Genomic DNA, 13714 nt, shown 5'->3' on the forward strand with positions numbered 1-13714 from the left:
ATTGGTAATTTAAATTACTATATGCTAAGTACTAGGGATACAAGTAAAAGAATGAAACAATTTCTACTCTGGGTGTTCACTTTCTAATGACAGAGTTAAGTACACTCAAAAATATAAACAACACGAACATAAAGTTAATAAATACAAATAGATAACAAATAGATAAATATGGGCCAGTCTGGAAGGAAACAATTGTGGGAATCAGGGAAAGCTGGGGGCTGGGGGAGAAGTTAGTATTTAAGCTGCATTTTAAAGAAAGAGAAGGATTCTAAGAGGTGGAAATGAGACGGATGTACAAAGGGAAACAGGAGATGAAGTATCAAGTATGAGGAACAGAGAAAAGACCAATTTGGTTGGATCGTAGAGTGCAAGAAAGGGAACAATGTCCAATGAGACTGGAAGATAGGGTGTGTAAGACTTTAAATGCTAAACAGAGTTTGTTTTCTTTCCAAAAGTTAATGGGAAACTCACTGAAGTTGAATAGTCAAATGGTCGGATTTTAACTTAAGGAAAATTACTTAAGCTGTAAACTAGTCCAATTATTCTGGAGAACAATTTGGAACTATTCCCAAAAGGTAATAAAATTGTGCATATATCGTTTGACCTAACTGTATCACCCAAAGAGATCAAATGAAAAAGGGTTTATTATGTGCAAAAATATTTATATTATAACTGGTTTTTGTGATGGCAAAGAAATGGAAACTGAAAGGATACCCACAAATTGGGGGATGTGATAGAATACAATTGTATAAAGGAGATCATTTCAGAAAATCCAGAGAAGACTTAGATGAATTGATGCAAAATAGAGAAGAACCAGGAAAACAAATTACATGTCAATAGCAATACTGTAAAGATAGTCACTTGTAAAAGATTTGGTAACTGAACAATGTGATTATCTACCACAAATCCAAAGGACTCAGAATATAAAACCCTATCCATCTCCAGGGAGAGAACTGATGAACTCAATTGATGCATTTTTCTTATTTATTTTTCTTGTTTGTTTGTTTTTTCACTGGGGAAGGGGGAAACATGACTAATAGTGGAAATGTTTTGCATGACTTTCTATGTTCAATGGGTACCATATATCTTGCCTGAATAGGGAGGGACCACAAGGAGAAAGAGAATTTGGAACTGAAAGGTTTTTGTTTAATTTGTTTTTAATTATTTGGGCAGCAGTATGCGGCAGTAATCTAAACAAATGGTGTCAAGGACATCAGATGCAAGAGATGTTACAGAGGAAGAAATGGCAGCTGAAAGGATATCCGTCCCTCTGATTGGAGAATGGAGTCATGAACTCCAAAACCTTACTTTACAGAGAGGTTTCAAACATCTCATTTCCCACCTGATTAACCTACTTTGGAATTTCTCTGACTTTTCCACCATGCACCAGCAGCAGGTGCCTTCCCTACCCTACTTTCAGTTCCTCTTTATATATTGTCTTCCACTGAGAGTTTATTAGCATGGGCATCTTTGGGAAGGGGGAGGAAGGAGATTCCCCTAGCACTTAGCACAGTGCCTGATATATAGTCGGCACTTTATTGACTACTGATTGTTATCAATGCTCATTAATGGTCATGGCTTAATGACAAATGACAAATCATGGATATAGATATATATGTATTTATATAAATGTTATGTTATAAAATGGCACTAACTAGGTCAAAATTGGAGTTTAACAATTATAACTAGCCAGTAAGATTCAACATGTTATACAAACCTATCTCATCCATCACTCCATCTTTCCTGTCTGCCTGTTCCATTAGTCACAAAAAGGACCAGGTGAGAAAATAAAAGTGAAAGGATCCACATAAATCTATCACCACTATAACAAAAAGCAATTCTAAGCTCATTCTGTAACTACAGTGTATCAGCAAAATTATGGTTATATATAAAACACATCTTCTTAAAAATGTGAGACATAAAATGCTTAGTTGCCCTGAGAAAAATAAGTTAGTATAGCCTTAGTTATTAGGCAAATGAGGAAAGATGTTTTACTAAACAATATACATTATATTATACAATACAAAAAAATCAAATTTAACTAGGCAGATTTCTTAACCAGGAAACATAGCTTCTTTACCTTTAACTTAAAGGTATATCTAGTGATTGCTTTGAGAAAAATTAACATAAATGTTTTAAACTGGCTGATGTTTAAAGAACATAATAGAATATACTACTATATTTTGTTCATTCTTTAGGTACTGAAACTATTAAAAATAAATTATCTAGTGTATAGTTGATACAACTTTTGGCTGTTGGATTGTTCCTATTTCCTTTTAACATAATGACAAAACTTAAATGCTCTTTTAAAGATTAACTTTTTTTGCTTGTATGGTGTAGCCTAACTTCTCTCTTATTCTTCTCCCACTTTTGGGAAATATATTTTTCATTTTAGGCCAGTAATCTTACTGACTTGTTTGAAAGTTTTCATTTACATTCCACAATATTTAGAATAACAAAACTTTATCATTTGATCTGGCCAGCTGCCTAAAGAAGCTACATTTCCATTCTACAAAAGAAACTAAGATCCAAGGAAATTAAAGAAATTGTCCAGTGTTACCCCTGGCTGGGAAATGACTATTAAATGTCATCTCCTTAATGTAATGCTTTTTTCTGCCATATTTTATGTTGGTTTTGCTCTAAACTCTAAAAATCATAGAGTTAGAAATGTTCTTCAAGGTCCCCTAGTCTAACATCCTAATTAGAAAGGAAGGTGGCAAAAGCCCTTGGAGGTCAGAACCAACATATCTGAAGTCAAAGATTAAAAGTAGCTTTTCCAATACTGTTTAAATAACATATAAGCATCATATCTCATATGCAGGAAAATATAGGAGTGATAATATAACTTTTACTCTTTTTTATAAGTACATATTACAGAATTTCATTATACATTGATGATATTCAAGGCACCATGCTCTTATACTTAAGAAGTATGAGTCTTTACCTTCAAAGATTTAATAATCACACTAAGGAGACAAGACACTTAGGGAATTAGACTTCCAGTCAAAAAGACCTAAATTCAAATTCAACCCCACTTGGCTATGTGATAAACTCTCATTTTAAATTGCACATCTCTAAAATGAGAATAATGATAACATCTACCTCATAAGACTTACTGAAATGTGAACTTGTATGTAAAGCTTTCTGCAAACCTTAAAGCACAATAAAAATCTAAGCTATTATCAGTAAAGCTGGTAAAGACTATGCCATGCATATTTTTGGATGTGACAAGATTTTATTGGCAGAGGGAGCCTCTTACTACCAAAGAAGAGTGATTGCTCTGTAACTTAAGGTCTTAAGAGTTGCCTGAGAGCAGAGAAGTTACATGTCTTCACAAAGGTCACAAAGCCAACTTGTATAAGAACTTGAATTCAAATCTTAGGTATCCTAATCTAACCCTGAACATTTACTCTCAAATGTAGATATTTAGTAAATAGTTGCTGAAATTCATATAATATTCAAAAGGAAGATAGACAGAATCACTATGTTTACACATCGCTTGCATTTCTAAAGGAAATGAATGCCTTTTCCTAAGCGGTGTTATGAAAAAGTGATATGTCCTAAAAAGAAATAAAAAACCTTCAGCTATAAGTAAACTTTACATTTTAGGAAATTAAATAGTCTTTATAAGAAGTTTACTTCCATCTTATCCTCACTACTGCTCCATCTGCAAGAGCATAACACTGTTTTTGCATATTTATTACTGCAGAAAAAATGTTTAATTTCAACTCCTTCATAACCCCACAGATTTATAGCTAGAATATTAAGAGATCTCCCAGCTCAATGCCCTCATTGCAGAGAGAAAGGAAAAAAAAATGAAGCTCAAAGAAGTGACTTGCCCAAGTCTACAGAGGTATAAAAAGTAGAACCAGGAACTGAATCCATGTCAGCTGACTACAAATACACCCCTCCTTCCTTCTATTGTATTATGATGTACCCAACTATCAGACCAAAATCCTAAAAGACCCACTCATATCTTCAAATGAATAATGAAAGATAAATGTTACCAAAACACCATGAGCTACCAACTATGGAATAGGTTGGATTCCAAGGTGTTGGGTTTGTTTTTTGGTTTTTTTTTGCATCTTACAAATTACTTTCCTAAAGAAACAATAGAACTATAATGGTTAAATTTCCAGGCTAATTCACAAAAGTCCAAGGTACCTCCAATCAATTGGTGCTGTATTCCATATCAATTTTTATTTCATTTGCATTTCAACTTGAAGGTTAGATGTTTACCTACTTAATTTCCTAAATACAGGCATTTACTGTTAGGGGGAAAAAATGGAAATCATTCTCCCAAATTCCATAGCCACTTCCTGGGAAGTAGATTCAAGAGTTCAGGAAATGTTTCCTACTCCCCAGGGCTCAGAGGTCCCTTCCCCTACAGAACGGCATTACTTAGCATTTATTTATTTATTTGTTTGTTTGTTTGTTTGTTTGTTTGTTTGTTTGTTTTAAAACCCTTACCTTCCCTCTTGGAGTCAATACTGTGTACTGGCTCCAAGGCAGAAGAATGGTAAGGGCTAGGCAATGGGGGTTAAGTGCGGGTTAAGGGTTAAGCCCAGGGTCACACAGCTAGGAAGTGTCTGAGGCCATATTTGAACCTAGGACCTCCCATCTCTAGGTCTGGCTCTCAATCCACAGCTGCCCCCAGCATTTATTTATAGGTAAAGAACAATCCTAAATCCATATGATTTCACAGATTTTCATAGAAAGGATTTTAAGAATAATGCAGCCTAACCCTACTTATTTTACAGATGAGAGTACTAAAGTCCTAAGAGATTAAGTGACTGTCAATTATTAAATAAAAATCAACAAATGTCTTTTGTCTCTCACAAAAATCATTTCATTTGGTTCCACTGTAATGTCAAAATAATAGTTCTTATTCATATCATACCAGAAATGAAATGCTGACAGTTAAACAACCACCTTCAAACATCTTAACAACCACCTATCACACAATTTCTCTCTAATTTTAATCTCTGTGATTAGCACACTAATAATATGAACTTTAACTACAACCTTAATTCAGATTACATCACAAATATAAAGCCTAATTTAATTAAACCCATCACTTTAAGAGTTAGATATCACAACTTTTTTCAACCTCTACCACCTAGTTTATGAATTAGCATGCAAGAAAAAGGTTGTTTATAACATGGTTTATAACATGGGTTAAAGTAAAGTTAAATTATTCATAACACAACTGGAAAATGCCATAATTTTCTCTAATTTTTTTTTTTGCTGTTTCAGCATAGTCTGGAGGTTTGTTTGTTATTTTGGGGGAGGTGGAGAGGGGTTGACATCTTTACATAACTTTAAGTATAATAGATTCCTTATCAGAAAAAAGCAAAGTAGATAGTTGCAATGGAAATTAAATACTCCCCAAGCAATACTCAGAAAAATCCAGTTGTCAGACCAATGGGGAAAGGAAAATGCCAATCTTGGATAATGTGCTTGGGTACCAAGTAAAAGAATCCAGGCCCCTTCATTGGAATAAATAAGGAGGGTGGGTTGGTTCTTAATGTAAAATCCACCTTACCATGCCTCATTTTTCTCCTCTGTAACAATGAAAAAAGGTTGAATTCAATGGCCTTGAAAAGCATTTCCAGCTCCAAAACTAGGATTCTAATAATCCAGGAGTTCTTCACTATTTTTTCTTCATAGACCCCTTGGCAGTCTGGTGAAAGCTATAGGGACCTTGTCTCAAAAGAATGTTATTTCAATTGCATAAATCAAATATTATAGGACTACAAGAACTAGATCATATACTTTTTCACAGCTATGAATGGATATATCTTAACCATGTACAGGAGAGAGGTAATTACAAAGATGAAATATGTAACTGATTATATAAAATTGAAAAGTTAGATAAAACTGACACATCTGGAATCAGAAGGGAAGTAGTGAAAAGGGGAAAAAAACTTATTAAATTTATCTAAGATTTTGATATCCACATATAAACAATTAATGGGGTGGGGGATCATCCTCTACATAAGTGTATATACATGTATACACAACATATATACATATATATTTTTTGTTATTCATCCTTTGTTTTCAAAGACGACTAATGACATCACCATTGACTTGCCCACAAGTTGGATTTAAGTGAAACAGAGTTGTACAAAATCATCGGTCTCACTCTTTCCAGAATTAAGTAATAGCAAGACAAAAGTCAGGATTCAGTGGATGACCCTGGGGTCTTCCATGTATTGCCAAGCTCTTAGAACTCCAAAGCATCTATTTCAGCTGCCTTCATGGTCATTGGAATAATTTTTCTCATCAACCCATTCCAGCAGGGAAAATCTTCACATCCTTGGGGTAAACACTTGTCCAAATTCACAGGCTGATTTGAGGCTCAGTTACCCTCTCTCTATATATATGTATATGTATATGTATATGTATGTGTGTGTGTGTGTGTATATATATATATATATATATATATATATATATATATTTAAATGCTTAAAGCCTTTTCCAAAGAGATAAGAGGTCAAAAAATAGGAACAAATTTCTTTAAAGAGTTGCAAATAATTCACAACCACATGAAAGAACCCTTGATATCACTAATAAGAGAAATGCAAATCAAAACAACTCTGAGGTTTTACCTCACACAGTGCAAATTGGCAAAGACCACAAAAGATATCAACAGTCACATTTGGAGGAGCTATAGGAAGATAGGCCTATTGGTGCATTATTGGTGGAGCTGTGAACCAGTACAACTATTTTAGAAATCAATTTGGAGTAATGCAAAAAAGTGACTAAAAAGTAGATATATTTTGACTCAGGGATTCTGTTGCTAAATTAATACACCAAAGAGGCCAATGATAAGAAGAAAGTCTTCACATACACCAAAATATTTGTGGAACTTTGTGATAGCAAAGAATTGTAAAAGAATTAGTTGCCCATAGAATGGAGAATGGCTAAACAAACCTCTGATATATGAAATCAACAGATAAGTAATGTAGTGTAAGAAATGATGAATGTGATGAAGAGAAGTATGGAAAAATCTATGTGAACTAATAAGAGCATGAAATTAACAGAATCAAGAAAACATTATATGCGACTTAAATCATATAAATGAAATGAGAAATTATACACTCATACATATACATCTCTTATATATACCACCTTCTCTCTTCTGACACTGCCACCACCCTGAACAGGTACTCCTCAATTCACCCCACTACTGCAATAACTTGCTGGTTGATCTGCCTGCCTCACGTCTCTTCACCTTTCTAATGCATTCTCTACTCAACTGCAAAATAATAACTAGAGTGGCATCCCATTATCTCCAGAAAAAAAGTTTAAATCATGTTTGGCATTCTAAGCCCTTCATGATCAGCCCCCTTCCAACTTTTCAAGTCTTCATATACCTCCCCTCCATGATGATGGCCTTTTTTCTGTTCCTTGAACAAGAAACTCCATTACATGACTAGTTATTTTCACTGGTTGTCCCCCATGCCTGGAATGCTCTCCTTTCTCATTCTGGTCTTCTATCTTCCCTGGCTTCCTTCAGTTTTTAGCTAAAATTCCACCTTTTGCAAGAAATCTTTCCCAATCTTCTTAGTGTCTTATACTTCATTGAAAAATCCCGATTACAAAATGTTGGGATGTGAGAAGAAAAGAACTTAGAGGTAACAAGTGTAGATGGGGGGCTTTTTTGGATTTTTTTCCCTACTTGAGCTGTGAAAAGTAGGAAATATCTATAAAATGATAGCTTCAATAAATGGTAGGGCCAATGAAGATTTTTTTAAGGATGGTGAAAGGCCAAGGCATATGTGTAAGAAGCAGAAAGAGCCAGTAGATTAAAAGGTATTAAAGATGAAAGAGAAAAAGAATGATCCAAAAAGAAATCTACTAGAGGAGATGGTAGGTGAAAGGATCAAGAGCACAAGTGGGAAAGTTGGCCTTTGTGAGTAGAAGAGTCACTTCATCAAAGAATAAAAGTAAAAACATTGAGAGAAGAATAAATCAGAAAAGAGGGAAGCTCACTGCCAAAGTCCCTATTTTCTATGTGAAGTATGAATAATTGAGATACTATTCTAAGAAAGTAGAGAGATAGGAGATTTGAGTAGAAGTCTTGGAAGAGCTTCACTGGAGGACAAGATAAAAAAAGGCAATTAGAGAATAATAAAAGGATTGCCTTGCTATGATGAGGGCCCAATTGATAATAGACATTATCAATTTGTACAGAGCTTAGCACAATTGGGGGGGAACTTCACAAGCACCATGCAAAGCATATGAAGAGCAGAGGAAATAAATGGAAGTAATACAGGGTTGAGATTTGGCAAGAAACAGGACAATGAGGAGCAAGAAATTCAAGAGGACAATGAGATGTTAATAGATAACTATAGTATCTATATACTAGATAACTACGGTGTCTATATGAGAAAGGAGGAAAATTAAGCTGAATTCATAAGAGTGAAAAGTCAGGGTATATAGTGAGGAGTGGAGGTATTAGAGATCATTGTGAAGATGATGTATTCACTGGTTTAGCCAGTGAGACATAAGAGAAAAGATGGAATGACAGGAAAGTATAGTTGGACAAAAGAATTTAAGAATTCTTGATCATGGAAATGGAGCACTTGTGAATGATGGTGAGATCAAGTTTGAGGTCACATCTTTATGTGTCTCTGAAGTAAAGAAATGTTATGGGGTTGAAGAAATTCAGGAACTGGAAGGCCATTGTGTGCAGAGAGGTAAAATCAACATTTCTGTTGAAGGAATAATGTAATCATCCATCCCCCAGAGTTTGAAATATTAGCTTACACAGATGTCTTCTAAATCTATTTATCTAATACTACATTTCCAAATGTTTGATGACTATCTCCACCTGTATTTTCAGGAAACCTCAAACTCCAATATATTCAAAAAAGTTCTAGCCTTTTCTTTCTTCCTAATTCCCTATACCTACTGATTATCTCTTTATCCTCCAACTAACCCAAACTTGAAAGTTTCCACTTATCTTTCACTCAAACCTCTCCATCACCACCACATCCATTATCTAGTCATTTATCAATTCCAGTCAATTCTACCTCCACAATCCCATTCAAACCTGTTGCCTCTTCTTTACTCACATTGCCACCAAACTAATTTGAGCCCTCTTAGCAATACTATCCGGTTTTCTCTACCGCCAATCTCAATAGTACTCCAGTGTATCTTTCACATATCTGTCTAAATCATCTTCATAATGCACCAATCCAACCATATTATTCTCAAGCTCAAAAATATTCAGTGATTCCCCAATTCCAATAGGAAAAAAGGCAAACTGCATTAGTTTAGCATTTTAGGCCTGAAAAGTCTCGAGTTTACTCTTTACAGCTTTACTTCACACAATTTCCTTTCATATAGGCTACATTCCAGCCCAACTCTTCTACAAATTTTTCTCCTATTTTATCTTGCCATCTTTCCACCTCCATATATTCTCAAGCTAGAATGCTTTACCTCTACATAACACTAGTAACAACAACTCATATTCATATGGCCCTTTGAAGTTTGCACATCTATACATGAAGATCTTCATGTTGCTAGTTTCAGGACTACCTTTCCAAAGGAGTAGTCTTTTATTCTTTTTCCCAAAACCAAACAGTTAAATAATCCTCCTTAAATGTTCTTGTGCGAATCTCTCTTCTACCTACAACACACTATATTATTATCAAATGTGTGTGCTTTTTATTCCACCCAACTAAAACAAAGTCTGTTCAAAGATGAGAAGTGTTATTTTTTACATCTCTAAGGTTGTATCTATGAGGATGGTTTAAGAACCTAGTTCAGTGCCTTAATTCATAAGTATTTAATAAATGTTCATTGCTGTGAAAGGCATTTATTATATGGCAACATGTTTTTAGTCTTCGGAGTAGTTACATTTCTTACAAAAAAAAAAAAAAAAGGAAATTGCTTAGAAGAAAATTTAAACACTACAAAGCACCTGAACTTCCCTTAAACATGACTTCACCTCCACCAATATAAACAAATTAGTTTACAAAATCTATATGGGATCATAAGACAATTATAATATGGATGCAATCCATAGTACTGTTCTCAGCATGCTATTGTTCAAATTACAACTTCTAAGCCCTGTGGCACTATTTTTCAGCTTCATAATTTAGTTTTATGAAATACTAGATGATTTAAACTTTCCTCATAATTGTGAACAAATTCCTAAGTTATAAATAGATATAATATGAAAGGCAAAAGAAAAAACCACAAGTTTTAAAATGTACTTTTATCATAACTTTTGCCAACAAAATATTTAATGATTGCAAAGAAATAGCAGAATCTACAATTCCTAAAGCACAAGTATCTTGGAGAAAGCATTCAGTCAACCTAAGGTTTAAGTAAACTGATAAAATTTTAAAGCTCTAGTTTGTTCAATAAGAATATTCATCATGATCACAATCATTTGTAAAAGTTCTCTCACTGCAAAACGATTCAATTTTGAATACAGTAATATATAAAACCAATTCTAATCTTAGAACTATGATACTATGAACATGTATTCCATTTGTCACAATGTTGAAAGTAAAATTATCACCTCTAGAAAGAGTAAAGATAGCTGCCCTTTAAAAAAAATGGTACTTTCATAGTTATTTTGTATCTGTACACCCTAAAGTAAATTCTGATGAAGAGGAATCATATTTTATATGTCTTCAAAAATGTTACTTTTTTCTATAGATTGTTCAGGTACTTGTAATGATAAACACACATTTTAAGACTGACAACCCTAGCACTTAAGATGACAAAACAAGAGGGTTGTATTCTTAAGGAAAAAGAACTTTTATGCAATGTATACCTAAGTACAGTTGGAAAGCTTTCCAGCTACATAGTAATAAATAATACAAAGATTTTTTTAAATCACTGATAAAAATCTACAAGTTTTAGAGTCTTTATGCAGAAAATGGGGAATTGGTGGAAATATAAAACATCAGGCCATTTTTCTAATATCTTCAATTTTAATTACTAATATGTCAATTCCTTATTCTAACATAAAGGTAAATACCCAGAACACTACAGAAGTACCACACATCAGCCATTTCAAAACAATAAAAAATTCAATTTAAAACTCTAAACCTTACATTTCAACAGCAAAACAACAATCTCTTAGTTTGTCACTACTAGATCTTGTTAGATGTGTAGTTGTATATAACCATCTTAATTGCTATTGAAATATAGCACCTAGTCCTAAATTCACTGGTAGAATAAGAATGAAAATAACCCACACTATGTTCATAGGACTGAGATTTACTGAATCCCAGGGAGTAAAGAAAGCAGCTTCTTCCCAACCCTATTACCCCTTCATTAATAAACTCTCCCAGTTAACACAGCTGTACTGCTTTTCATTAGCAGGTGTCTCCCCCACTACATTTCTTCTCCCTCCCATCCATCCCCCACCCCCATCCCCGAACCTTTCTCCTACCTCACATTTATTGACTGCTGACAGCCACAAGGCATTTCAAAGACACTTGAAACATCTCACGGTAACAAGTCCCTCCTAAGCCAAAAAAGGAACAAGACTAGACCATAAACGCAAATCAGCCCTTTTCACAAAATAAGAATACCATAGGAACTTTGAGAGATCTGAATTAGAGAAACATCATTAGCAAACTATGGGTCAACATACCCAAAACCTTCCCTAACCACAGTGGCAGGGTCAAAAGTAGCAGGAATTTCCAGTAGCCCAATTAAGACAATGCCATCCTCTAATAGCCTCAGACACCTCAGCCTCAGAGAATTTACAGAATTTACCGAAGCTCCCGTAACTTTCAAAAGCAGGACTCAATCATCTCCGAAACCCTTCTCGCGTTCCCAAAATAGGTGGGGGCAGAGATACAATGGCTTCATCATTAATTTTTGATGGTTCCTTCCAATAATCTGGCCAAAAGTTGACTATTTCTGAGACCCCCCCCAAATACATAAGTACACCCTAACTTCATCCTCAAATCAGACCCCAAAGAGAGAGCGAGCGCGCGCGCGCGCACGCACATACACATACACACAAAACCCTACATCTTTTACTAACAGTACATCCAGGCTCACGCTTCTCCAAGCCTCCCAGAACCGTGACACTACTCACCTCCCACCCCACCTACTCAGAGTATCTCCTTCTCCCTGCTGGCGACCCTCACCTCTACAACAGGGAATCCTGGCGCCCCCCCTCATCCCTCCTAATACCTCCCTACCACATCCCGTAACCACAGAGATCTCATTAGCGTGACCCTGCAGACAACCGACCCCCTCTCACCTGGTCAATGTCACATCAGTCCAGAGTATGCCCAGCGATCCTAGGTCCACTGGCAACAGCTGAGCCCCCAGCCCCCAGGGTACGCTTTATCGCACGGCCTGCCACCCCCCCACCCCGACCCCAAGATACCCACACCCAGCCTCCTACCCCAGCCACTTCAGAGACAGAGACGCCGTCCCCCAACCCCTTGCTCCCTTCTACTCCGTTACCCAGGTCTGGATGCGAGCCAGGTCAGAACTCACCGTATCCCCCCGCGGGACTAGCTTGCACACATACACACTCACACACACGCACTCTCACACACATATACACAGGACTGCCCGAAGCCTCCTCCTCCTACAGCCTGGGACTCACTGGGACATCAGCGCATGAATCCCAACACGAAGGCTATTTTTAGGCGACAGGGCCCCAGCTGGACCGGAACTTCTTCCTCTCTGAGCGCATGCGCCGTACGATTCACTACATAAGTGTCCCTACGCCCCTTTTCCTCCCTTTTCCCTTACTTCTCGCCCCCGTTAGATAAATCTCTTTTTCGCGGCTTTCTCCCCTTTGCGTTCGAACCTAGTGGGGCTGGTGTTGGAGAAGATAACAGTGAATTTTGGAAGGCTAGTCAGTGCCTTTGGAAACAAGGGATATCACACTAGGACGCGAGGCACGGACTATATTTTTCCGGGTGGGTGAAGGGACGAATCAACCCGCACAGGAAGGAGATGACGGCGGTTTGGCGCCGGGGGATGGTCTGGAGCTTGGCTTTCCTCTGAAGGACGGTGTTTCCCTGGAAGGGATATTGGTCACTTGATGCTGGTTCGGACGCCTCCAGGGGTGGGGCCCATGGGCAGCCTCCGCGGCCCTTTAGAGGCACACCCTCCTCCTCCTATTCTCCCCCAGCCGGACTTCAGCTTTTCCCTCCCACCCCACCCCCAAGTCTCGGACCAAACCACCCAGAGCAAAACCAGCGACAGCAGGGACACACACACACAAAAAAAAAAAATCTCAAATCACTGCGCGCGAGCGGAGCCATCAACCAATAAAGACGGAGGGAGGGCGGGGCTCCCCGGGGAAGCTGGAGATGCTCCAGTCAGAGCGACCCCGGATCAGGACTGAGGCTGGTGGGGTGCCAGGCAGGATGGGGGTTGGAACGGAGCTGGAACGCATGCGTCAGGAAGCCGCGCCGCGGGTCCTGCCAATGGCGCGTGTACCTCGCCTTGCCCTTCGGAACACTTCCCGATGTCTCTTTTTTCCTTCCTCCTGCCCTTGTTCTTGAGGCTCCCTGCTGCTCTCCCTCCCGACGCCTTGAGCCAGTCCAGCCACGCTTCTCTCCCGGCCTTTCCCTCCTAGCAGCCCCACCCTCGGCCCCGCCTTGCTCTGCCGCCACCCCAGCCTGCTGGCACACTTTTTCAATCTCCCTCTGGATCTCCTTGCACTTCCCTGACACTCTTATTGTTATTTGCACACCACCTGTAA

General features: G+C 37.5%; 1 protein-coding gene across 5 annotated transcripts in view; it reads right to left on the reverse strand.

Moving 5' to 3' along the window:
• MEF2A (myocyte enhancer factor 2A) overlaps window positions 1-12591 on the reverse strand; it is a 197750-nt gene extending 185159 nt beyond the window's left edge. For all 5 annotated transcript variants that reach the window (XM_044665418.1, XM_044665416.1, XM_044665415.1 and 2 more), the window contains exon 1: window positions 12493-12591. The gene's annotated coding sequence lies outside the window, so the exon portion shown is untranslated. The remainder of the gene's footprint in view (window positions 1-12492) is intronic.
• Window positions 12592-13714: the final 1123 nt, after the last annotated feature.

The sequence above is a fragment of the Gracilinanus agilis genome, chromosome 2 (genome assembly GCF_016433145.1).
Source record: "Gracilinanus agilis isolate LMUSP501 chromosome 2, AgileGrace, whole genome shotgun sequence".
Taxonomy (NCBI): Eukaryota; Metazoa; Chordata; class Mammalia; order Didelphimorphia; family Didelphidae; genus Gracilinanus; species Gracilinanus agilis.